This window comes from Neopelma chrysocephalum, unplaced genomic scaffold (genome assembly GCF_003984885.1).
Source record: "Neopelma chrysocephalum unplaced genomic scaffold, ASM398488v2 Primary Assembly neopelma1_61b, whole genome shotgun sequence".
Lineage (NCBI taxonomy): Eukaryota > Metazoa > Chordata > Aves > Passeriformes > Pipridae > Neopelma > Neopelma chrysocephalum.
The window spans coordinates 4,320,661-4,348,606 of record NW_020897717.1 but is presented as its reverse complement, the minus strand read 5'-3'; the positions used below and the strand labels follow the sequence as shown (position 1 = coordinate 4,348,606).

Below are 27,946 nucleotides of genomic sequence, written 5' to 3'. Positions count from 1 at the left end.
AAAATAGGCAACAGGTAGTTTTTAAGGACCCTATCTCTTGGTCGTTCACTCAGCTTTGCACTGTTGACTCATTCAGACTCCATCTACAGGGAGAAGCTTATGTGCTTTCTATTTTCAGCTATGAAATGTAAACATTTTTATAAAGGCAGAAATCATGGTTAGCATGCAACTTACTTGAAAATACGTTAAGAGTCTCATGGCTTAGCTGAAAGTCGCTGACAGGAAGCAGAGGAAAACAGGAGCTCCCTAAAAGACATTAAATACCTATCTCTATACCAAAGACATGTTTCTCTATACAAGTTATTCAGGTATGAGGTCTCAGAAGTAAAAGCTGTGAGAAATAAATAAACTGGTTTTATTATAAGCAAATGAATTTAGTGGAAAAACAGAAGGGGGTGAGGTTTTCTTTTTCATTTAGTTCCAAGGGTTTTTTTAGGTGTATCGTGAAAGCTGTAAGGTGGAGGGTCCTGGCTGGGTCTGACGCCAGGGAACCTTTGCGGCCGGGAATAGGGAAAAGTATGAAAATAAAAATGTATCCTCTGCCACATGGCCATCCATTGTGTACGGAGAGACCCCTCTGTACCATACAGAGGGGTACCTCACAAATCAATCAAGAGGGAAGGTAGCACCCCCTCCTGAGTCCGAGAAATTACCTTTTAAGATAAAAAACCAGTGGTCACTGAATATTTAACAGCTTATGTAACGAGAGAATACAAAAGGCGCGATTTTCAAATGGTTGGTGTGCCTTTAGGTCCATGTGACTTGGAGTGCACCCAGCTGCAATAAAGAACTTCTCGCCACACTTTCCTTGTCCTACAGGTATATTTTTTTCTGTTTTTAAATTTAAAGGAAGGATTTTTCCTACAAAGCCAAGTAATGCCTCTTCACAAATAAGCAGAAAGCCTGTAGTCTGGTAACAGGGACCTCATTTGAGAGATAAGAAAATAGCCTGATTTAGAGAAGGGACAAGTTGTGTCTTCTACCTTTTAGGTGAGTGTCCTAATCCATAGGCAATAGGTGATTCTAGGATGGGAGCTTCTCCTTCTGGGGCAACTTCTGTTGTGAAACAAAAAGAAAATAAGGCATTGAAAAAGGCAGCAAGAGTCTGGCCTTACAGCTAGTTGACAAGAGCAGCCTTCTAGGATGTCTGAGACTCATGAGGCTCTGGCCTTCTGGACTCAGGATGTAATCTTGAACAAAGCTCTCTTGTAAGTCAGGTAAGTACTTTAGCTACCATGCTTGGACTTACCAGATCCATCTGGAACATACTTGTCCAGTTCAATTAAGACTGCAACGGGGAACTTGGTTCATCTGCACCTGCATCATCTTTAATGCTCTGTTTTCCCTCTGACCCAGTTACTAGATCTAAAACTTGCTTTCTGGAAAGTTCATGGCATCATCTCATATGAAATGGAGAAATACCTTCAGTCTTCTGAAATTTTAATGGCCTGGAAAAATGATTTCTTTACGGTTGTAGTGCTGTGTGGAGAACTGTAACAGAAATGCTAAGACTGATATGAATGTGAACTGTCTGAGTGTGGAAGTTCTGGAAGGGACAGAAGGTCAGAAACTATAGAGGGCAGGAATGCCCTGTTTTGATGGCACCTAAATTAGCCAGTCGTCAGGGCCCTGGCACACTACCTGTGCAACTTCTCAGAACACCCATGTTGAGAGACAAAGGATAGTAAATCCTGGTTACTCAGAGAGGTGGGACAGAATGGACAGGTGGATATCCATCAGTTCCAAAATATAAAAAGGCATACGCAAAAACAGCACATGGTTGCCAACTGGTAATGGACACAGATGTGAGGAGGACTCAGTAGCTGATGCCCCTGTCCCCTGCATCACTGCAAGGAGTCCTAGCCAGACTGTCTGAATACACATGGCTTGGTGCTAGTGTGCTGGACAGACTGCTCGAACACTTGCATGCACATCCCCAGTGCCTGACTGCTCAGCAGGTTGCTTGGATGCACATATCCTGGTGCTTTTACATGGTTAGGAGAGCACATATTTGAATGAATGACACCTGTTTTGTTTCAGGTTTTGATTTTACAACAAAATTACCTTCCTCACCTATGGGGTTCCGCATTGAGATTTGCTACACTGTTAATACAAAATAGTCTTGCAAAATTTCCTACACTGAGTATTTCTGAAAATTTAGACTACATGGCTTTATGGTCTTAAGTGATGCACAGAATTTAATTTTTGTGGTTTTGTTTGAGTTGAGTGATTTATATTTAAATAGTTTAAAAAGTAATATTACATCATTAGTTTCATTTACAGCCACCGATTTAGACAACTCTTAAGCAATTCCCATGGGCGATGCTGAGTACTGTAGCTATCCAATCAGATAATAACAATGAATGCAAATTGAGTCATTGAGCCGGTGTGGTTTTAATTAAGCAGAGAAAGATCTGTGCAGAATGCAGTTTGCTGAGCAAATAGAGAGACGTTGACTGCAAAACAAAATTGAGCGGTGCTGTGTGGATCATTGTGACTTAAAGTAATGATAGAAACTCTCTTACTCAAACATGGATCATCAGTGCGGGTTTTTCGCTGTAAACATTGGAGTGAGTGCTGAGGGCAGTGCCCACCAAGTGGAAAAACAGATTTGTGATTTTTATTAGCATGGCATTGGAGTTGTATAGATTAAGAGGAAAACAAAAAGCCTGATCTCAGGATAAAAAGGGATTATGTATGTGTATACACCCCATATGTGTAGACATCTACAAATATGACTTTTACTCATTAGAGTTACAAAGTCATTTTTTTGGATAAAAGGGGATAAATTTACATATATATGTTGTGTGTGTATAAAAATATATATATATGTATATGTATATCCCCCCATATGTACAGACATCAACAAATATGATTTTTACTAATTAGAGGTACAAAGTTATGCCAGCAAGCATAATTATGACTTAGCACATACTTCTCAGTCTGTGTTTGAAAGGATATTAACAGGACAATGAATAACGGATTGATTTGAACAGTCTAAAATCTATGGCCTTTTTAATCCTTCATAAAATGGGGTTGGTTATTACACTATTGTCTTCTTCTGACCTTAAAATGAGGTTTAAAAAGAGAACTGACATACATCATTGCAACCTTTCCATTTGCCCTCTATCATAACTGATGGATGTCAGATTTGTTAAGGTGGGTAGTAGGCAGGCCTCAACAACTACAATACCGGAGCTTGGATTTTGCTTATTCCACTGGCTCCTTTACTTGTCTCCAGACAAGTTATCTAAGCCAAAGTTTCAAAATCATCAGCCTAACAGTGGTATTGCACCATCATTAGTGCTCAGACATCCCTTTGGGACCTTTGATCCACAATCACAAACTCAAACACAGCTTTACCTAAGTAGGGCTCTGATGCTTTCAGGGAGCTCATTTTTGTGCTGCAGGAAGGCTTAGTGGCATTATTCAGTGGTGTGCTCTCCTATCAGAGAGTGTATGTATAAGACTGAGAACATGTATAGGAATAAAGATCAGAAAAGCTAAAATTAGCCATCACCATTAAAGTAATTATTTTTCTGAGGCTCTTTTATCAGTTACCACTGTTAATGGCACCCCTACCTGGATGGCAAGACATAACCTTCCCAGGAGAAGCACTCTTCCAGGCAGCTTCAAAAGTTTGGGGGCTAATCTGTGCCTTAGATGCTGCTGCCCTACATTGCTGCTCTTGAACCAGACCAAAATGACTTAGGACCTCCTGTTGCTTTAGAACAGCAAATCCAAACCTTGTGTGGACACCAGAGGTGGTATATTTTTCTCCAGTTGCCTCACAGCAGCAGCCAATGGTGAAGACTTCAGTGTAAGAAAGGTAACAGGCAGGGGAGGCTTCACTCCTTAAAGTACGTGGGCTCCTTCTATAAACCCTCATCAAATCATTTAAATGCAGTGTCCACATCTGTTCATTTCTAAAACAGGACCTGATTCAAAGCTCATTTGTCTCAAAATACAATAAGGCAACAGTATGTTTTGGATTCACTATATTTTTTTAACAAAAGGTAAAGTCACTTTAACAATAGACTTTGTGTCTCTGTGTGTCTGTGTGTGTGCATGTGTGTGTGAAATGTGTATATGGGCTAAAAAATCTGAGCTCTTGTATGCAAAATTTAAAACAAAGTGTTTTTTAATAAAATGGTTTTTCACTTTTATCATAACATTCTGGCTTTCAGGAAATTTACTATTTCTACTTCCATTTCAAAAAGAAACCTGTATTGGAAAATATATAAAAAAAGAAAATGCAAAATAATTGGCATATTTCAGCCAGCTCATCTAAGAACACTGCAGATTTTACTTAGGCATTTCCTTCCTTGAAATTTTTTCTGGCATTATCACACAGAGATAAGTAATCTGCGAAGAGTACCCTCTGCTCCAAGGGCCCTTCTGGGCTATGAAGAACTAGTTTAGGAATGACACATTGGCTCTTCTCCCAGCTCCAGCACACAGGGAAGATCAGGAGCCCACCTGGTAGTCACTAAGCCCTGGGTAGTCTCTGCTTCACAGGACCTAAGAGGCACAACACAAATTACACTGGCTCTGGGGAGGCTCTGGCTCACATTAAGAGTTGTTGCGGCCCCTGCAGGACTCCAGAGTGTGACTCCAAAGGTAACCAGATAATTTTCCTCCCCTGACTGCAATCATTCCTCTCTTGCCTGAAGTGCACAAACTGAGTAACTGAGTGTAAAATCCTTTAGGTCTCTCTTCAGCACTAGGCTGTAGAAGCCCAATTTCTTCAATTTCTTTTTTTCACTGTGAAAACTGGATATACAAATCAAAACCAGTACTGCTGGCTCTTAAAGATTTTACTGTAAATCAGTAAAATACAGCCACCAGTCAGGCAATCACACATTACACAATAAACACTTTCTTTTCAAGTTTCCAGCTCTCATAGTTATGAAAACTCCAGAACAAGAAGCCCAGAAACCAGATGACTATTTTAAAAGCTCTAAGACACTTACTTGCTTAAAGAGAAAACTCAGGTTTTAAGCCAATCATGATTTTGAACTCTGAGTCTTGATTTTTGAATACTTAGGCTTAGCAAAGGTAGGGAAACCACTGATTTTGTAGCATTAAAAATTTTGTGGGTGCAGTCCTGAATACAGTTTTGGGCATACACTGTTCTTTGAGAAGCACTCTGCATAAGAGAGAGGAAGAAGAAACAAATTTTGTGCAGTGGTTTTTATGGCAGCTGCCCATTTTTAAACTATTTTGTGGAATGTGTTAGAACAATAACACTTCTCACTGTAAAAGTTGTAACTGTCTCAGGGAGGCACTAAGTCTGAAATGCTGTCTTTGAATGAGAGTTTGTCAAAGTCTATTATTTTCTTTCATTTTAACAGATTTTCTTTATGGCTCAGTTTTTGTTTGTCTCCCTTCTTTTGTCTTACTACCTCTGCAGCCCTGCAGAGCCTCAGGATCACAACAGCGAGGAGATCACTTCCATATCAAATAAGGTGGTTCCATAAATCTTGAGTCATAGTGGACCAAAAATATTCAGTTTCCCTTCTCTGGGTATATCCACCAACTGCACATAACTTCTAAACCTTATGCTCTTTACCTCAGCCTTCTTCAAACTTTAGTGTAAGGGACATCTCTGTGCTGGTTTAAAAGTTAACCAGCAAGGGAAAATGAACTCAACTCAAAAGAGAGATTTATAAGTCAGAATAACAATTTATTAAAATAATGCAATAAGTACAATTATACAGACAGACAATTGGTTTTAACCCACAAAACCCAAATGTATAACCTAGCACCCTGGGGTATGAACAAGAGTGGTGTACCTTGGCCCACCCCCGGGTCCAAAGCAAAGGGAGGGGGATAAACCTGCTGGTGGGAGAGCTGCTGCAGTCTGGTCAGAAGTGGTGATTGCAGTCCAGTCGAGGGTGGTGGTCTCAGTCTGGTTGAACGCAGTGGTCTGCAGTCTAGTTGAAGGCAGTGGTCTGCAGTATTCCTCTGGATCCCACGAGAGGTGGCAAGGTTCCCCAAACTCCCAGTTATATACTCTCCAGTTCAGGCGGGAGTGCTCAGTCCCTCCCTCAGAGTAGGGAATTGATGCTCAGTCCCTCCTCCATAAAAGGGTATCAGAGCGGGGAATTCCATATAAGGGTATCAGAGCAGGGAATTCCATAAAAGGGTATCAGAGCGGGGAATTCCATAGAAGGGTACAGGAACATCTTCCCACCTTGCAGGCCTCTACTGACAACAGTTTTTGGGAAATGGCATGGAGGCTATAGAATACACAGTTTTGGGTTACACCCATCCAGTGATGAATTGGTCCCAGCCGTTCTAACCAGGACAATCTCTTAGCTATCACAGAAGTGCTCACTGGACTGTGGTTTTTTTGACAAAGATGGAACTGGAGAAATTCCATAAATGTTGCCAAACAGACTGTTGCTACCAAAGGCACACATCATGGTTAAAGCCACTGTTTTCTCTCTAGTTCTGTGTTATACTGAGAAACACAGGCTTGGGTTTTTTCTTAGTAATAACTGTTCAATCAGAAGGGCCTTAACAGTGACAATGCTGGATCGGAAGACTTGATAGTTGGGACAATTTCAGCAAGTTCTAAAGAGCCAAATGGTCAAATACTGCAGCCAAGATATATATGCTTGGAGAGAAAACTTAAGATAACAAAACTTGAAAGAGTGAGTGCTCCATTTGCTTTCACACTTCTCTGTGACCATCATAAAAATTCTGTGCTGCAGAGACTATTTACACATGGAATATCTGGTGTTAGTATTTTTTTGTCAGGTTAACTGGATCAAATAATCAGTTAATAACAAGCAGAAGTAAATCTCACATGAGATTTACTTATTATTGAACCAGAAATTCCTGAGGACCAGAAGTATAGAGATCAGTCACTTTCCCCTTTAGATATAGGTATTCGCTGGACATATAATCAGCTAATATATCCCAAGAAATAAAGCCACTCTTGGAATTGACACAGTAACAGACTGTCTTTGATTTTCATGTATTTTGTTTTCTAACATATAGCTTTTCAAATGTTACAAATGCTACAGTTTTAGCAAGGAAAGAAATTTGGTTACTTTGAGGCTCTCAATCACTGTCAGCCACTAACCCTCTCCTCTCTCACAAGATTGTAATTTTCTCTAAACGTGCTTTGTTTTGAATTGAAAAGGAAAAATCTTTGAATTTCAAACAGAACAAATGAAAGTTGCCAAAAGAGCCTTTGGAAAAATCATGCATCTTTCTTCTCAAGAAAGTATCTACACCTCAATCTAAGAATAATTGCAACAGCTTTTGAAATTCCGGGATCATCTCCTTCCTCTTGTGACAAAGCATGGAATAGGGAATAAATAGGACACAATCTCCCACATAGTTAACATTTCTTTTCCAGTGACTAAACAATGCAGGGCTGAAGCCTACTGTGACATCCAGAAGGAGCTAAATACTTTGAGCACTGCCTGGCTGAGGAACTCCTGATCTTGACAATGAGCAGTCACATAATCTTGGTACCAGCTCATTTCTTTGTGAACCCCAGTCCTTGACCTTTGGTGTCATCCCTTCATTAGCTTCAGCTCTGTCCTCTTTCTCACTGGTTGACTCCAGTGGAGTTCACTTGTGAGGCCTATAAAGCATGGACTTCATGTCGTGAATGCCTTTGCCAGCACCAGTTTTCAGTGCTGAGCCTTGGCAGTCACAAACAACTTCCAAGTCCCAGCATAGCGGCTCTGGCTCTGTTCAGCATTCACCCTGTACCCAGAGCAGCATAGAAGGCAAAGCTTAGTTTGGTCATTTACACTCAAAAAGAGCAGCAGCATCTTAAGCAGTACCTCTGCACTTTCAGGGACACAAGGAGATAGAAGTTGGTGGCTTATTTATGTAACATAATGTGCACAGTACATCAAGGAAGTGACATTGCTGAAGTTATCAGTACAGGAGTATTGTCCTGATAAATTACCATCACATATATATTAATAAGAAACAGAACAATGGATGCTTTATCATTTACTAATATTTCTTTTTGGTCAAGCTTGATGACTGCATTAGGATCAGGGCCTAGGAATCCCTATGTTTCTGTCAGGGAGAAAATCCGCTCACGTACAAGTGAAGCCACCTGCCTTTTGTGAAAGTTCAGTGCAAACTCCAGTTTGTAAGTTGTGTAGCTGAATTTATGCAAGATGCAACACAGCCTTGATGTGTCACTCTGTGACATTTACCTTGCTCATCATGTTTTCTCGAGTCACAGTGGGGAACAATGCAAACACTGCATCAAAAGGAAATAATGTGAGGAAAACTGCCTGGGTTTTTGAAGGAACCCAATGCAGTATTAAGGAAACACTGCGAGGATAATGACTTCTCTGTCCTTTGGTGTGATTAAGCGCATAAATGCTCTGGGTTTAAGGTCACATTGGTAACTCAAATGTTCTGGTATTTGAAGCTGTAGGATATATGTCAGTTTAAATCCAGATAGCCAGGGATTAGTATCAAGGCTTATTTTAATACAGAAGCCACACAGGATTAAAGGAACTACTTGCTTTTCTTCTCATACAGAGAGGGTGAAAATAACTCCTGAAGAACTCAAGATTTATGCATCATTTGTTCTGATGCTGCTAAGTAGAGCATTGTGATGTCTCTCCGTGTAAAGGTGACCTTAATGCAGCAAGAGTACCCCAAGATGTTTATCTGGCCCCTGTCAAGACATGTGAGAGATCTGAAACTGTATTTAAGGGCAGATTTATAGCACCAGCAAGAACCTGATTAAACCAAGAATTCTTCAAGGGTTTTCTGGCAAAACCCTCAACACAAGTATTTTATTTAAATATTTATTGAATTCTGTACTCATAAAAGGCATTTGTATTATTTAAATGTCTTCCACATGACTATTTATGAGTTCTGCTTCTAATCTAACCCTTTTGATCAAGTTCTCTTTATTTTAAATTAAACCTCTACATTGGGATTATACTGTTTATTGCTAATTTATATCCTAAATCATTGGCTTTCTACAGTTTTCCAAAATAAGACTCAGGCTGCCAAAGACTGGTATGATGGGGTTTCTGCTGGAGCCTTCCCACCAGCAGATGAATAGCAGTATTCCATGGACACATGCAGATTAAAATCCCAGTAAGGTCAATAGCACCACTCCCCTGTTGTCATTAGGGATACAAAATCTCAGATTCAAGGAGTTTAAATTCAGCTATATCAATTATGATCCTCTAGTCTGACTTCTTCCAAAGGACTGACCAAAGAAAATAAACCATGAATTCCTATTTAAAGCCCATGGCTCTCCTCTGGAAAGTAGTCGGACGTCTAGGAAGACATCCTTTCTTGTCACAGAGCCTATGAACAACTGGGAATTCAGTGCACCCAGTAGTCAACTATCCTTCACTGTTAAAAACATGCAGCTACAGCCTGAACTGTAGTAAGCCTTTCAGATACTCATAACAGGCATCACACTTCTTCAGTTCAACCAGTGCAGCTGTGTGTGTATGTGCATGCTCTGTACTAGTTTGGTGGAAACTTCACCAGGATAAGCAAGGCTTAAAGAGACACCGAGGTAAACTGGTGCAACATCATCTTTTTAATGAAACTGATACAATTCCTCTGTGTAATGAACTGGTTTTGAGACCCCACTGCCTTGTCTGCATCATCATTTATACCTACAAGAAAAGGGTACCTTACCAAATCAGCAGAGGGGATACTTATCATCAGATCAAAAGTTCTCAAGGCAACTGCAAAATCAAGGCTAATCTAATAATGACTTAATGCCCTTCCTTCTAGGTTTCCCATTTTCAAAGCAATTCAGGAAATAGCAGGGACTATAGGTCAGTATGATTGATCCCCACAGGCCTCTGAGTATGATGGGAAATTGGTTATTTGACATGTGTCTGTTTCCATCCGAGTTTCTTAGCTAAGCAAATTCCTCTGTGTAAATAATCTCATCAAGTGACAAAGGACAGATACTGTCCAGCCTGTACTCTGTATGCAAGGTGCCAGAAGTTCTAGGACATTGTATCAGTGGATCTCAGTGAAATGAAATCCTGTCCAAGAGTCCACATGACTACAACTATCTTACTAAGCACAGTGAAAGTCCTTGCTACATCCTCCAGTACAACACCACTGGAGTAACTCCATACATTGCAGTACCCAGGTGTCCTTCCTACTGGAACAGTTGATTCCTACCCAGTTCTGTAAGCTACAGTCCGCAAAGGCTGTCAGCTTGCAACAGAGAGAGAGAGCACTCAGAAGATGCAGTATTTCACAGATTCATCCCTGGAACATGGCAGGGATCAAGCTCCAGCTGTGACACACATACAGTGTGCCAGCTCTGCAACTGCTCCGCAGTTCACTGTTAGGGAAGGTGTCAGGCTATGGAAAACAAAAGGCAGGAGGAGGTGAAAATTGATTGAAGGTCTATTTAATGTCTTCTGCTAGATCACCTGGCAAACATACTATGCCAGAAAGGTCTAGTTCATGTTCTTTGCTCCTTCAAGATCTCCCATCTGCAACATGGGCTGCGGGGAGGAGTGTATGCTCCACAGCTAGCTAGCTAGCTGCAAATAAGCAGAGATTGTATTTGTCTAAGAACTCCCCTTCCTCAGTAGCTCAAATGGCCTATGAACAATGGAGTGCAAATTCTTGCCTTGCTGTCTCTCTTTATCCTCAGGAACAGGGAGTGTGACACATCTGTATGTTTTGAGGTAATCAGAGGCCACAATGCCACACACAGACACATGAGAGGAACTAGGACCTGTCACAGTCCATTTGGTTGTCAACTATATTCTGATACCTACAAGAAATATTATCCCTTGCTTTGTAAGAATAAGCTTATTTACTCAAACTTTTTATATGAGGCATGACTCTAATGCTGTCTGCCTCAGTTACTCTGCAGGAAATCTGCAGTCTCTCACTGAAATTATAGCAAGTCCCATATTTGCTGTGTATATGTTATGTAAGAGTTACTATTCTGGGCTATGCTAAATTTAAAAGAGAAATCTATCAGGGACTCCTACCAGCAACTCGGGCATTGAAATGTTCAGAAGGATCTCCTTCTTTGATTAGGCAGATTGTGAGCAGAAAAGCAGAGTTTAGAAGCTTAATTTAAGTCTCAGTTCAAGTCAAAAGAGAAAATTGTAAAGCCCTAGACAAATTGTCAATGATACTATCATTTAATCTACTCCCAGAATAAAATTTTGGTTACAGTGACATGTAACATTTATAAGGGGGCATATCCTGAGGCCATTCACCAATAGATTAAGTTTCTTACCTACACTGGCTAGGGAGGGCCTGTTGTGTAAGTGATATAAACCATGGGTGGTCTACATTCAAGCCACATAGGCTTACTGTAAACTTATGAAAATAAGCTTTCTTCACTCGTGAATGTTCATAGCTTAGGTGGGGTTCACACAGAGACCTTGTACTGCTTTACCTCCTAAAAGTGATTTTTAACTACTTTTGGTGGTAGTTAAAAATGTCAAGTGAATGCCACAGAGTATGTGATAGATTGTTTGTTGCTTTCACCCTATCAGCATTTTACTAAATAACAACAATAATTTGATAACAACTTGATTTACCAGTGCTAAGAAAATTAAGAAAAAAAAAGAGCTAAACAATAAAAGCTAGATTTTCAAATGTTTACTGGCACCTAAGTGTACGGCATAAACCTGTAGAAACCTATATGTTTTGATCAATGTTTGTAACACAGTGAATACGAACTGTCTCTGAAAACTTTTCATTCAATGACATAGGACAGCAGACTGCAAAAAGGCTTAAATAACTCTTTTTGGAAAGCTTTAGCAAGAAGGTGGATAAAGTGAGACTCCCCAAAGGATGATGCTGTGACAAACAGGTCAATACCTGAAACTGTGACTGATCCCACTTCGCTATCTACCCTATTCCAGGGCAGTCTCATTCAAATCAAATCCAGCTCCAAAGGCTATGTAAGCCCTCAGAAGGCACAGGAGCTTTCTCTCCCATGTTTCCCAAGCCTCTCTGTGCCTGCTGAGTGTTGGTGTAGCCTGGCACAGGGGAAAGCCCATTGAAAACAGGGGTAAATCACCTTTCTCCACCAGCCTGGGGGTGACACCACCGACCGCCACCAGCATTTGAGGAATGATGGAGCTGGTCACCAGATTGTTTTTTCCCACATAATCACTTACAATTCAACATTTTATCAGAAAACATTCTCACAGACTAGGCTAGGTCAAATAAGGTGCCTGAGGATTTTAAATCTTGGTGAAACGCTGGGAGCTCTGTCTTTCATGTGCAAGGAGTTGGGTGCAGGCCCAGCCTGAACACTAGTAGTGTGTATTTATTACCCTGCTTTTTTACATGTTCGGCAACTGGTGCGTTATAGTATAAGCAGCAGTTCTTTGCTGCCGATGTGGTTCCCAGGGGGAAGGTGGAAACCTTCTGATACGCTGGGAAGGAGCTGAGGCTGATTGAGACACTCCAAAATCCCCATTTCCACCCAGCACTGGGAAGTATCACAGCGGGGCTAGGGAAGCTGCTGCTGCTCCCTCACTGTGCGGAGAAGCAGGCGGCCCTACAACACTTTGAAATGCTTTTATTTCTCTCCATGACAAGAAAGACACCGGCGTCCTCAGCCGGCCCCGCTCCAGGGCTGGCGGTGCCTCGTCTGTCCTTCTCCTGCCAACAGCCCTCAGGAACCACAAGATGGCGCTGTGGGGGGGGGGCAAGGAACATGGCCACTGCGCGAGGAGGGAGCTGCGGGAGCTGGGCTGGTATCCCTGCGGCACCGCGGGGCGAGCTCCTTTTCCTGCGGGAAAGCTGCTGGTTGAATGCAACCCAGAGCCTCGGGTGTGACAGCCTGTGCCTTTGGCGGGGCTGGGCCAGCACCTGGAGCTGGTCTCAAGTGCCATGGGGGAGAGTCACTGCACTTGCTGGGACGCAGGCTCAGCCACTCAAGCATGCTCCGAAGGACTAGAAGACTCTTGCTTATGGTCAAGCAATAATAGCTAACACACGTGTAACACACACACACACAGAGCTCCTCTTGTCACTCAATTTTCAGTTTTTGTTTTCTTTCATTAAAGAAAATCATATGAAGCTGTTCAGCCAAGTTCTGTTACAGGTCAGCAACAAAGCAGGGCACAAGCAGCAGGCCACTGAGCTACTGGCCCTTCTGGAAGTGCTCATGCTTCAGCTGGGATAATCAAAATAATCACTGCTGCATGTAGCCAGAACTATTCAAACAAAAGCTGTCATGGAGCTGAAACCCAAATGTGATTGAGACTCTATGTATCAAAAGCAGAGAAATCCCAGCCAGTTCTGATATGCTGTCAACATTAACAAGGCTAACTGGGATCTTACACCTCCAAAGCATTACCACTGCAACTGGTAGATGACAATAACTGTGCCACGTTTCAATCCAAAGAGAAGATAAACATCAGACTAAAGAAAAGAAGGTTTAGAGACAAGTAGTTGTACAGAAAATTCTTACTTTTTATCTTTTAAACAACAATGAAGCTGTATTGAAAAGTTGCAGCTCTGTAGTCCATAAGTAGCTGCAAACTGCAGATGCATTAGTGAGAAAACTCTAAAATATACAAAAATCTCTGCACTTTTAGAACTCTGGCGTCATTGGTGTAACTTGTGATGGGGGTCAGTGCCATAGCTGGGATTTTAATTTAGGTCTTTTGCCTCTCAGCCAGCCTTAGCTTTGGTAACACTGTTATGATAGAAAATTATCCCCATGGGGCCAGCTACACCTTTGGAAATTTCCAAGGTGGGATTCCCCTTCATGCTGAAGTGGTGTTCAACTGTTTAGAGAGCATCATACCATATCTTCTTCCCAGGACCCTTCTGGGAATTGCATGATCCAAAATCAACACAAAAAGGAGTGGATGGGCTTAGGAGGACACTTAGTACCCCTGGAAAATCTCTATAAAATTATATATTCTTCCTGGCCGTTCCGTTTTCCTGCAAAATCACCCTGCCAGAGCATCCAGAGTGGTTTTTGGGGCAGTGGTGGGGCAGTGGTGGGGCAGTGGTAGAGCAGAGAACCTTGTGGCTACATCATCTCTCACAGATCCCTGGAGGATATCCGAGCTTGCAGCAGCTCCACTGTCTTCAGGGTAATCCTGTGATTGATCATGGAGGCATTTCTTCCCTCTACTGTCCCTCCAGCAGGTTTTTCCTTGTGAAGGGATGATCTAAGCTCATGTGATTTGGAATTCAATATTTTTACCCTAATAGCAACTGCAGTGCACTTCCCAAGGGGAGATAAAGAGTTTTGCTTCACTGCCACTGTTGAGCAGATGCTTAATAGTCTGTACAAAGTATATCTCTGTGCCAAAATTCAGGCTTCTCCTTTAAGTAACTTACAAACTAGCCTTCTGGAAATGCCTTCTGCTTATTTAAGTGCCAGCGCTGCCCTCATCACTGGGGGAGGAGGGGAGAGAGCCTAAATATGAGGTCATGTTCTAGTCAGGTGACTGCTGCAGCATCTGTCAACTGTGATACAATTACTAAGCCATAACTGTGCATTTATGACATTCAAACCTGCTCAGCAAAGCCTCTCCTCCTCTCTGGTGCCTTTGCCCTTTCTCTATTTAGGGATCATCTTAAAAGTTCCCTAAGCAAACCTGCACCACGAATCACAAAGCGTATATTTTGGCGTTCCTGTTGTACCAAATATTGCATTGTACCATGAAAATCACATTCTAATTAAATCCTTTCCCTGTAAAAATCCTCAGGGCAGTCTCTTGGGTGGGACTGTTTGGAGTGGCAAATTTAACCTCTGTGTTTCAGGAAAGCTCTGAGCCTGCTAGGCTGAGCAGGAGTGAATGCTCTTTCCTGCCTGGAGGAGCATGGGTTTGAGACCTTTTTCCAAACTATCTGCATGATTCTCACCTCAGCTGCAGTGTGGCTGCATAGGCTATGCAATCACTGGATAAAGTAGTTTGGGGTTTTTTTCGGCGACTGTTTCATGATAGCTACAAGGATAGCCAGATCCGTTGTGAGTTACGTCAGGAGGTGCAGCAGCACACCAGTGTTTTCTCTCTCTCTGCAGCCTGCCTTCTGTATTGCAGACTCAGAAGCATTGCCAGCACAGCGTGGACACATTCCCATTGTTTACAAGTTTCCATTTTTATCTGGTGAGCCGTGGCGGAGAAGAATGCATACAGACTGTGTACTGGGTAAACCCTGAATTATTAGAACCATAGGTATATTTAAATGCTAGGATCCAGCAATATCCAGCAATATTGGTTGCAAGTAGTGAATTCATTGGAACTGTAAAAGTCCTTGTAGATTAGCTCCCGTAGGATACAGATTAATCACTATATTAGTGATATTCAGATTTTTTAGGAAAAATATAAGAACATTCATGTCATACAACATCTCATCAACAACAGAGACCATGGTCGATGCTTAGGGAATGTTTCTCTCGAAAGAGTGTTTTTTCTTCTAGAACATTGCGGCATTTCTTGGCAAAGTTGAACAGTTTCCTGAGTCTGAAGTTGCATTTGGATCATCATATTTAATAGCCAAGGGTGGAATCATCCTCCACAAATCTTTCCAATCTTTTTAAAGTACATTTATCCATTTTTGCTGCTACAACTGATGGCTATGAGTCACAACAGTATTAAGTACCACGTTAAAGCAATTGTTTTCTGATGGTTTGAAACGTGCTGCCTGGCAATTTCCTCACTTTTCAGTTCACATCAGTTCACATTTATCTCATATGTTAAGCACCATAAAACTATTAGTCACATTTGATGAGTTATAAGCTGATGCAGTACTCTCTCCCCACTCAGCAGAGAACCAGAGAGAAAAGGAAGCAAGCTATTGAACTGGTGGGAAGAAGAACTAAGACCTTTGCTGGCAGCATTTGACACTGGTACTGGTGATGTGGGAGATGAACTGTACTCTGCAGCTACCCTACAATACCCATCATATACCCCTAAAAAAATCTGGTAGAGGAGGAATGCAGAACATCTAAGACTGTTCATTGGTAAAGGTGAACAGAGGAGAAAAAAGTTCACCAACTATTCTCCTTAAAGCTTTGAATCCCTTCTGCTTCTACAGGCCCATTAGAGGGAAACTAGATACTCAGGTCTAAGTTCCTTCCCATATTTGCTAGCTTGAAGAAGGACATCTACTCAGGTGGCAGTGAGCAGAATGATAAGGCAAGCTAAAGATCACAAGATGAACATACTAAAGTATGTTAAGGTTGTGTTGGCCAATAATGCATCAGGATAGAAATTGCAATCACTGGGAAATTTGTGATCCACAAATAATTTTTACAGAGCCTACAAAAATTAGCAGAGGCTAGTTGATTAAGATAATATATATGGGAGAGATTTCTGTGAATGCTGGCAAGGGAGAAGTTACTTGGACCTTTAATTCAATTTGCTAGCAAAATCCTTAGTGACTAACCCAGCTCTGTATCAGTAACGGTGAGAATGAGACCATCCTTTACATACTCAAATTTGAATCGGCCTCATCCAGTGCTTTAGTGTTTTAATTAAAATGTGTGCTATGAATGTGATGTCTACAACCAACTGGGGCCAGAAATTATATCACCTCCTTTGGGAGAAAATGGAATTGTACGTCTGTACATACTTGACATAACAAGAAAATTCAAGAAAAAAGACCAGAAGAAAAGAAGTGTAGGCTTCGTATTCACTCCTAGGTATAGTTGTCTAGTAGGGAGCATGTAAAAAGTAGCATAGAAGCTGAAGTCATCCCCACAGTATTTAATGAATTAAGAAGTGCTATCAGCCCAGCTTCTCACTTTGGACTGTTAAGTGCAGTTCAGGCTGAAGGCTGTGAGTTCTGAGCACCAGCTGTAAGTTTGCACTCTGTTCTTTGCTTGTCTCCTTGTTGCTTCCAACTCTTCCCTTGCATTCCCCATCCCTGCAGAAGCTAGGTTTTTCTCAGACTGAAATCTCCTTGAAGAAGGCAACATCATATTGTAGGCCATAGTAAGATAGCTCCTCCAACTATATCAGGGTCTCCATGAGACATGTTACTATGAATGCCTTCGTTTGTATATGTCATACTTTGCATTTGATAAATAAGCTGTGCTATGAGAGAGATTTCCAGATGCAAGAAATTCTCTGAGAGCTTCCTTAATAGAAAAAGCATTTGATGCTTGAAAGAGCATAGTAACAAGTTGGCACTGCATCTAAGCCTTTTATAACAGTTTAATTCACACCCTCTCTCCAAATGTAAATTAATCCAGATTGGGAAATGTTGGAAATCTGAAGCAGTGTATGTAATTTGGTACTAACATAGGGGTGGGGAAGGAAGAATAAAGGAAAACATCCTGCTCAAACCCTTATATGAGCATTAAGCCAATGTTTTTAAGCCTTCTAGTCTTGAGGCTAATAGTACTGCTAAATCCAACAATCAGAAACTGAGTGTCAAGCCTCAAACTTCCACGACCAGACCTGATGAAAATTTCTCTGGTGTGTGAAAGTTTACAATTCAGCTTTCCACATTTTCTTCAAAATCTGGAGGGCAAAAGTTTCAATGAAACCAAAGTTAGGACTTTGGAAATTACTCCAGAGCACAGATTTTGAGGCAAAATAAACCTCTCTCAGATCTTAATAAAAACAATATGGTACAAAAATATCATTCTTGCAAAAAAGAGCTTGCTGTGCATGTAGAGGAAAAACACACATATACAGACTGAATCACATTTGGAAATGTTTTTCTCCGTTTACGTGGATATTCTGTAACATGGTTGCATCTTTTTAAATAAAATTTTCCCCTCTAATTATGGCTTTTTAAAAACCAGGCCACTTCCCATTAAAATGTTCCTAGGCATACCCTAGCAGAGCAAAGGCTGGCATCCTGCAGTCAGTCACACAGGTGGCAGGGCACTTGCATCAAAGCTGCCATTAGCATAAGCGCTCCTCTGATGGTTCTGATTATTGCACTTAACTCTTTTCTGTCCCCTTTTGAAAGGATGGGGGTATCAAGCTCCTACCCTGGAAGCTGTCAGAGGTGAGCCCATGTTTGTGTAGGTGATGCAAATCAGATGGAAGGTATTTTGGTTACTGCAGATTACCATTTGAAAAAGGCATGACCTAGCAAACAGGACTGATTCATCGTGGCTACAAGAGAAGTAAATTAATGGAGATAGCAGTATTTTGTAGTCCTTGTATTAATGCAGCACCACTGCATGAAAACACACAAAACTGATTTCCACATAACTATACTGCATCCAGCTCTACTGCCAGGAAAGGACTTCAGATGTTTAACTCCATTGATGTTGTCTCTGATTTTGGAGTACTCTGTAAGGTCCTTAATAATTAAGGTCATTCATAAACACAGCATTTTTACTGTGTTGGGGTAAAGCAAACAATATTGCTTTCATCTGATGTCTTTACTATGTGCAATCGTTTCTGCAAATGCTTATGTCCCTATGTCTGTCTCTCTGGATTTCTTGTGATTAGTAAGATACTGGACATCCACACACAGGAAGCAGCAAGGTCTTTTTTGTTTCCAGCTAGAGGACAACACAAAGAATGCAATTCCCCGTCTCAAAATATTAAGTAGACTTTTCTACTGTCTTTTTTTGGTAACATGAAGCAGGATGGCGAGTAAGGGAACTGGGGTTTGTCCGAAGCCAACATACAAATCTAGAACAACTCTCCAAGCTTGAAATTAAAAATATTTAAAACCATTAGTCCCAGCATTTTGACAGTCATTCTAGTGAATGGATGATCATATTACTTATTTCTGGGAGCATAAATTGGAATATGTGAGAAATGAGAAGTCCAGTTTCATTTAAGAATTTGTGAATTCAAAAGCAAGCCCATTTTCATCTGGTAAGAAACAGCTCTCTGAAATATTTTGCATGGCTTCAGTCCCACTTAATCACTGGTTGACACAGAAATCTTCCTCAGGAAGAGTGTTGGAGTTGTCTGTGCCTGAAAACTTTTTGTTTCTCTCCTGCACTGCTCAGCTGCACAAAGGCTATGTAAAATTTATTTCCAAAGCAAGATTTGCTTTGTTTGAATTCATCCACTGACCAAATTCAATCATCACAAGAGCTGATGCAACTGGCATGACATGCCACTGCTGAATTCTTTTCAAAATCTATTACTATAAGCCAAAGTCTACATCAGTTCGATCTTCTTGAGCTCTTGTTGTTGTCCGGCATCAACTGCCACTTTCTGATGATGGTTTAAGGGGTGGAAGGAGCAGTGAGTTTGGTAGCAGTGCACTCATGCGTATTCACAAATATGTGAACTGCTCAGGTGTTTCATCATCCCTAAGCTGGTATACCAGTTGTCCAATGGAAAGCATTTATTCATGCTATTCTTTAAAAAATTCATTTGAAATGCTTGAATTGACCCTTAAAACATTTTTTCTTTGCCTTTGTCACCAGAGAATTTCCCATCCATCCTGGAAGGAGACTTTTCAGGTTATGGAAATGGAAGGTCAAGAAGTTGCAGTCACCTTTAAGAGACAACTCTGGTATGTAGTTTACATCACAAGATGGAGGGGGTGAGAGGTGTGCATCCCCTGTTTCCACTGACATCACTGATCCTTCAAGCTCTAATGTCCTGCCAACATTGCTGTCATGCTACATCCTATTACAGAGCTGTAGAACTGAAAAATTAAGCAACGAGTTCATGGCTGAGTTTTGACAGAACTTGAACTAAAGGAATAGATTACCTGTAGTCCTAGGTCAAAACTTCAGCTTCAGTCTGTCTTTCATCCATGTGCAGCTTGAATCCAAGTTTTAAAAGGTATTCATGTACCACACAAAGAGCCCACTCAGGTACTTTTGAAAATCCAGCTGTAAAATGTGACAGTGAGATCCACTGAGTATTTTGTGGTAACTTTTTTCCTCTTTTTTCCCCAAAGAGATAGGAGCTGAGCTCAGTTGAAAACTGGTGCAGTGTTTGCAGCTTCAAACAGTTATACATACATTTTAAAAAGTTGGTTCCTTTGCACATATCTGCTAAAGAAGCCAGCTTATCCTTAGCTCAGCATTTTCTGAGTGTCATTAAAAACAGAACCCATGAGAGCAATAAAGAAAATAGCAAAATGGTGGTGAACACTACCACTGGTATAAAAGAGCCAGTCAGCAGGAAAATGTTCAAAACCAACCAACCCCTTACATACAGGAAAAAACCCAACCCAGTCTACCAGTGCATCTTGCCTTTACTAGAAACTTCAGGACTCCTGTATCTTCAGAATTTTTTTCTCATTGTGAATCACAGATCGACACATTGCAAAGATGCTCTCTCAATTATATTTTAAGGACCAAGGAAAGAGTGAATTTCAGGTCTTTAAAGCATCTTTCCTTCTTACTAACTGACAAACCCCCTTAATTAATGCAGAGTTAGTTTTCCTGGCAGTAGTGGGAGCTCTTATAAAATATCAGCCTCAGCAAAATTCTGACTTTTTGAAGCCAGGAAATAGAGAGTTTAGGTCAACGTTCAGGCAACCTTTATTTTTCCCTCCTGGGAGCTGGCAGTGGAAAGAGGGAACTGGCAGTATTTGCTGAGCTGATTATTGCTGTGTCAAATGGTGGAAGACTTAGTAAACTATAATAGCAGGAAAGATGGGAGGCCACACCTTCAGATGGGGCCTCAGGCCCACAGTGCTCATCACTCCTGTGAGTAACATCAAAAGAATATACATACATATATATGTATACCCTGAGATAGCTGCATGCCTCTTTTCATGACCAAGTTCTGTACCCTGAATCAGTACTGGGAAACAGAGTTGTTTTAGCCACTGGCACTTGTGCAAAGTAAAGTAGGGAAAATATTCTGTGGGCTTAATAATATATGTGTGACTAAATATTGTTATCTGGTGAGTAGGGGGAAAGATAAAATTTAATTATTATGGTTGTTTCTAGGAAATTGGGTCAGAGCATGCATGTAAAAGGAAGTGTCACTTTGAATACAGTCCACTTTTCCAAAGAGAAGGTGTGCTTGTGCAAGAGTTAGTTACATACTATGTTCTCTGAAAGTCACTCACTGAAAAGGTGAATTATTTCCATTAAATGTGTATTGAGCATTGCCATAAAGGTTGAAGTGACTATTGCTTTATTATTGTCTGCATTTCCTGCTTTCTCAGAGGTTTGAATTACGCTGAGATCGACCTTATGGAAGCAAGTGAACAGTCTTAACCATATGTTAGCAAAGCTTTCCAGCAAAGTAATGTTTTTAATAAGGACATATTTTTGTAGATCTTAGAGGTTCTTCAGGTGCTTGTAGTTACTATTGCAACAACGGCACTACCTAAATGAAATAAACAGAGCACTGTGACTCTGAAGCCCTGTTCTCTCTATTGTTATATGGAAGGAGGTTGTCACCACCCACTAAAATCTTTGGCATGAGAAGTTATCTGGTTCCACGTTGATTACAATAAACACCTAAGAAGAAAGTGATGGGTCTCTTCTCCCTTCCGTCCATTTCCCAACAGGATATACATAACCACATCTGAGAAAATTGCCAGCACACTCTTCTCTTCCAGCCCTATTAAACCATTAGCTTTTTAGAAGCTGTTAGCATTTAAGGAGTTTCTCATCCAGCACAGTGAGCTGCTTACAGCCCATGCTGGATTCTCCAAGTCTGGATTTCTGTCCTGAGGTCTGTTTTTGAATCTCCTCCAGCATTCTCCACATGCCAGATGACATGACAAGTTGCTGAAAAAAACAACCAAAGAAGGACCTATACTTTCCATCCCAATGCAAGGTGAGTTCAGGTCCTAGAGCAGGACTGAGGGGGGGTATTGAGGAGTTACCCACCTCCTCATTCACTTCTCTCGTTCTTCACCCCCATTTCCTGGTATCCCATCCACTACCATTCCTCCATATGATGCTAGACTTTTTTTCACTAGGAAGCAGATAACTGTCATGGGTTAAAATGTGGTTACATATTTCTTTGTGAAACATTCTTAAATCAAAAAAGATGCTTGTTTCAGCATTTGGCTTTACCATTGAATCTTACTGGTGTACAGAAGATTAACTAGTTTAGGGGCTTGCTTCTGTATAACAAGCAGATCAAGAATCAGATTCAAAGAAACTGATGAAAGGATTCCAGACTTAATGAAAATTCAAACCTAAATCCAGACTTCATCAAAGGTTGGGGAAAATCCAGAGGTCAGTTTTAGGCACGGATTCATTTGTAATAAATGGAATTTAAAAAGGTATTTTTTCATGCATATAAATCTAGAGCTGGAGGATTCGTTGGTTGTTTAGTTGCTTTTTGCACAGAGGAAAATATTACCAGATTTACCAGAATTAATTATTAATAAATACTAAAAAGAACCAAGAAAAATAAGTTCTATTTGACTTAGTGCAGCTCAATAAAAATGATATTTGGAACAGATAGACCTTGCAGTGATGACATCTATCTTAGTAAATTAAACAAAGCCAGGGTATGTTGTTGAATACTAAGACTCAGCACTGTGACATCCCTAGACCATTTTTGGGCGTAGTTTTGGGTGGAGCAACACTGTTACTCTCCCAAGGAAACTCTTCCAATGCCAGGCCGGAGTCAGTTTTAACAAGGCACCGCTCTTAAAAGGTATGCGACATCAGTGTCAAGTTCAAGGCCAGGTTGTGCCTGCTGGTCCCAGCGTCATGAGATAGGCTCAGGCACAATTTAGTTTAGTTGAAGGGTTATAGCTTTTGGCCTTTTTTTGGTCCTCAAAGATCGCTTTAATTTATCTGAAATGAAAGACTGCTAAAGCTTTAATTTTGCCCTCCAACAGTTACATCTGGGATAATCACAAGCAGCAATCTGAGGCACAACATGGCAGTGACCCTGGTGCCCTCTGGAAGTCTGGAGTGCAGCAAAGAACAAAATGGGAAACCTGTTACCTTACAGATTCATCATGCAATGCCATTAAGTTTCAGAAGGCCAGTAGAACTGGAAGATGACTTGTAAGGTACAAAGAGGCTCAATTTTAACTTTCCAGAACTAGATATTTCTGGGGATTAGTTTCCTTCCAAAGTACAGGAAGGAGCCAGTATTCCCTCTGCAAATCCTGCCCCATTCACGTAACAATACCTCTTCTGGTTGCTGGCAGTGAGTCAAGGTTTAAGATTTTATTTCATTCTCCTTTTGGTACAGTGTGGTATGTAACAGCCACAGCAGACTATACAGTCTTGAGCGCTGGCACAAGTCAGAGGTGTACATATCTTAGCACCCAGAAGGGGCTGTTCTGATGCTGTGGTAACATATAGAGCCATAGAGGTGACATCAACTGGGGATGTTAAGTGCTTAGTCCTCTCTTCTGTGCCTGGGAATGGTGGTGACTCTAGCTGTACAAAAAGCCTCACCATGATACAGATTTTATTTCCAAGAAAATGTCTGGTGAACTGCAAGGAATTGTCACCAAGTTGGCCTTAGAAAAAGAATTGCTTCTTCTTGACACTTAGCCCAGTGCTAAATAGCTGAGTAGAAATTTAATTCTGTCAGGTTCCTTCACTGAATATGAAATAATACTAAAAGAGCTCTGATGTAATTTCTTTTATATTTTAATATTATATCTTGGAATCCGAGATTTGTCAAGAAACCTGTGGGAGGCAGGTGCCCTAATCTCACCAAGTTTCCAGTGGATTCCCTCTGGTGCTTTAAATCCTTGTGTAGAAAATTGAATGTTATGTTGGCCTGAATAAAACACAAGCTTAATTTTAGGCATGGGCCTGGGTCTGTGGACTTCTCATATTTGAAATTAAGTACCCTCTCAGAGGTTAACTGAGCCAGACATTTCTGTTCCTTTTCTGGTTGGCTGTTTCTTTTTTTTCTTTTTCTTATTATCTCTTCTACCTCTACTTTTCTATTCATAATTTCCTCATTCTTCCATCTGCCTCCATTTCCTGCAGCATCCTCCACCCTGCTCTAGCTTTCCCTCTCTTTTTTCCTTCCTTTCTTCCTAAGGAATCTTCTTTTCCAACTGTAGTGAAGTAGTCCTAAGAGGAACTGGCAAACAGCATGCTAATGAATTTGGCAGCAAACACTAATTTGGGAGATATTACAAGTGTCAGCATGGGATAAATAACCCTAGAGAAAAAGAAAAAGATTAAGTTACATCTTAAGAAATGTATTTGGGGGAAATCAATCAAATTCACAGCTATTTCTTAGGACAGAGAAACCTGGAAAGAAGGGTATGACCCCGTGGTTTGTATCAGCTTGATCCTGTCAATTTGAACCCCGACTTCAGTAACTTGCTCTCTTTTTTATGTGTTGTACAGTCTTTGAATTTCTTCGGAGATGGAACCATAAAATTTGCAGAAGACAAACTGTTTCCCCCTCTATATTTGAGCAGTTCCTATTCAAATCAAATATTCACCTTAATTGAGGACACAAGACTATTGTGATACAGTAGAAAGAATATTAATAATTGTGCAGTGATACAGCATTGCAAAATCATACGTATTCTTGGAATGTATATCTAAAAGAATCACAACTCTGAAGTGGATGGCACTTATTAAGCAGTTGTACTTGGAGGATGATGTTGAATCCTGGCTTGTATCAGAAATAGTGTGGCCAGCAGGACTAGGGCAGTGAATCATCCCTCTGTACTGGTGCACTGGTGAGGCCACACCTCGAGTACTGTGACCAGTTTTGGGTCCCTCACTACAAGAAAGATATGGAGATGCTGGAGCATGTCCAGAGAAAGGCAATGGAGCTGGTGAAGGGTCTGAAGCACAGGTTGTACGACCATCAGCTGAGGGATGTGGGGTTGTTTAGTGCAGAGAAAAGGAGACTCAGAGGGTACCCTAATGCTCTCTACAACTACCCAAAACGAAGTTGTAGAGAGGTGGGTGTGAATCTCCTCACCCAGGTAACAAGTGATAGGACAAGAGGAAATGGCCTCAGGTCACACTAGGGGAGGTTTAGATTGGATATTAGGAAAAATTACTTCACCGAAAGGGTTGCCGAGCACTGGAACAGGATGCCCAGGTAAGTGGTGGAGTCACCATCCCTAGAAGTATTTAAAAGGCATGTAGATGGGGCACTCAGGGACATGATTTATGGTGGACTTGGCAGTTCTAGATTAACAATTGGTCTTGATCCTAGAGTTCTTTTCCAACCTAAATTATTCTATGATTCTATGCTATGCTATCTTACCATAATTTAGCCATGAGTATGAGGGAGGACATATACTATGAAGAGGATAAAATTTCACTTTTACGAATATTTTTGAGATTTATCTTTGTTCTAATTAGGAATTCAATCTGGAAAATCTTGAAACCCTTAAAAATTCCTTAAAAATCCCCCAAACTTCTGGAAGAAAAATGAAGCTGATTGAAATGTTTAACGATGGCACCTTTTCATTTATGCTACACTGTATTTGAACGCTATGCTAATTTAAATTAAAACCATAGTGATTTAGAAATTAAAATGTTTTGCTCTGAAAAAAATAAAAAATGTATACTTTGAAGCTGCCAGAACATTTTTATGCCGTTCTTAAAACACTTTCATGGAAATGACATGATTTCAAAAGGTATTCTTCTCGAAGGAGCTGCCTTTTCAGAGAAAAGGTTTCCACTGATGTATTTTCTTTGACCATTTTAAAGCTCCTGCACTACAGTTATTTAGAAAAAGCACATGGAGTAGTGATTGTGACACTTTCCAGTGGCTAGTGCAAATTCATTTTTAAAACATTGTATCTTTTTTTCAGCAATGGGCTCTTGTTTTGGTCCTGATGCCACTATTTTGCTTTAGTCAACTGAAAACTCCCACCTCAGTTACATCCATGCAAAAAGGAAGGAAATGTTAATAAAGGATCACAAGCTGCAACAGCATAACAGAATGAGACAGTTAAAGAGACTTGTGTAGGAACTTTCCATGTAGTGGACTCTTCAGGTTGATCCCTGAAGAGAATAAGTGATATTTCCCCTGTTTGCAACATTCACCCCCATTCAGAGAAGAGAACTGCTACAGGGATAGTAAAGAGACAGTGCGCTCTAACATTCAAATGACTGCAGCAGATGACCTGAAATGTGTCATCCTGTGTTATTCTGATGTCATATAGTGCATGCCTTTGCTCAGAGGTATCACCATGTTCTTGAAACACATGAGGAAAGCAAGCACACAGCCGTGACCCGTTGACTTGAGAGAAAATTAGTACCAGTGCTCTTGTAAATGATTATAAAATTTTGGGGAATAGAGTGGAAACTGACATTCAGAAGGAATTGGATCTACAGCTATCAAATTGCCTATCCATTTCTGGCACATTAGAAATATGTGATTTGTTTCCTCTGTATTAGCTGGGATAGAGACACATTCTCTGCGTTACCCATAATCTTGAGTAGGGAAGCAAAACTGTAATGATTGGATTCATAAGCTGTAAATTTCTCATCATTTATGACAACAGTAAATCATTCAGACTAAAAACCAGACTTGTGCTATGTCCACTCGGGTGTAACCTTCTGCTGCTTAGGGACAGCTCTGCTCGAGGATGAGAGATTGATTGGTCTGAAAGACGATATGCTGCAAACAGGGCATTCAGATGACATCGCCCTTTTCATTGACTTTCCTAAAGACTTAACATCCCTTGTAAGTCTAAAAGTTCCTTTAGAGAACCATAAACCATGGCTCCAATCTTTCACAGACAGGGATGCCTAAAAAATTAGTACTCTGATGGACTTTGTGGGGCTCATTTGAGTGGTTTTCATACATCACTTTCAGCTTTGACTGTGACTTGGCATTTTTAAGGATGTTTCCTCAGTATTGGCTACTTCCATGAAGTCATTTCACCCAACATGGGAAGATGTCCACCTTTGTAGTGAGATGCATGACCACCCTCTAGTGATGCACAGCAACCCAGTGGCTTATCTGACAGGGTGAACAGGAGGATGTGGACAGAGAACTGCTGGAGTGTACTCACAACACAGAGTGGCAGCAAGTTGATGAAAATAACTAGATTATGTAAATGTCAGGGTTAAATTCAGAGACGTTAATAATAGACATGGTCAGATCTATCTTTTCAAAATGTGTTGATTACACAATTAACACCATTTATTCCCTAGTTCCATAGACCAGACAGGTCTTTTGCTGCTTATACTGAGGCCTGGCTCCATCCCTTTCTCTTCTATTTTCTCTGCTGTTGGTAACTCAGATGAAGGACTTCGTGATTCTCCTTCATGGTCCCACTCCATGTCTTACTTGTGAAGTCTGTATACCCCAGGAATTGCTTCCAAAAAATGTTTAGCTGCACAGTCATCTATGGAGTTTCACTACACTTGTGTCATCATAGGCTTCCCATCGTTTATTAGACCTTCTCCGCTACACACTCTCCTCCATTACTGACCTGAATTATTTGGAACAGGCCTTATTTCTAAGGATAATCTAGTTACATTTCTTCCTCTCAATTAGTTCTCAGCCTCATATACATATAGAAATCTTACAGAAATCCTAAAAAGCAAAATTTTAATACCTAAAATGAAAAAAATTAATGTACTAGATGGTACTGTTTTTCATTTCCTAACAACTTTATAGCAAAGAATGAGGGGAAAAATGTATTTTAAATATGCCAGATGATGAGTTTCCTTTTAACAGCTCATACTTGTTTATTTTTACTAGCTTATGAAAGAAGTTAGGGAAAATAAAGATACTTGAAATATTTGTTACAGGTAGGTAATTATTTTAACACTTTTTATATTTGTATTGCTGAAAAATGTACGCATATTACACAGAACAGATTGTTAATCTATTTGAAAGAAGGATGTGATTCCTGGTAAGGTATCCATTGTGCTGATATAGTTGACACCGAACAGAGGCTCTAAGCTGCTGAAAGACAGAAAAGTTTAAGAGAATAAATCAATTTCCAGGAATTTGGTGTGTATATTCTCCTCATAGTTGCCCCCTCCTTATCGCGCTGCTGGCTGGAAAATGACATCTGCAAAGGGTGAAAAACACAGTACATGTTCTGTGGATTAAACCAACAGTCCTACGCCCCTATGGGTGATTCCACAGAGTCATATTGCTGTGGGACTCCTGTTAGGTTTTACGAGGTC

The 27,946-nt window shown here is 40.7% G+C and overlaps 2 long non-coding RNA genes across 3 annotated transcripts in view; one reads left to right on the top strand and one right to left on the bottom strand.

The window, feature by feature from the left end:
* The window catches only part of LOC113966884, a 42,011-nt gene extending 29,113 nt beyond the window's left edge, over window positions 1–12,898 (bottom strand). The window contains exon 1 of one of the 2 annotated variants that reach the window (XR_003533996.1): window positions 12,530–12,898. This is a non-coding gene — a long non-coding RNA (uncharacterized LOC113966884). The remainder of the gene's footprint in view (window positions 1–12,529) is intronic. The other variant, XR_003533995.1, reaches the window with a different exon arrangement.
* On the top strand, window positions 700–25,597 carry LOC113966883. The gene is made up of 4 exons (XR_003533994.1): window positions 700–1,217; window positions 19,343–19,431; window positions 21,564–21,668; window positions 22,690–25,597. It is a non-coding gene; the product is annotated as an uncharacterized LOC113966883 (long non-coding RNA).
* The last annotated feature ends 2,349 nt before the right edge of the window (window positions 25,598–27,946 follow it).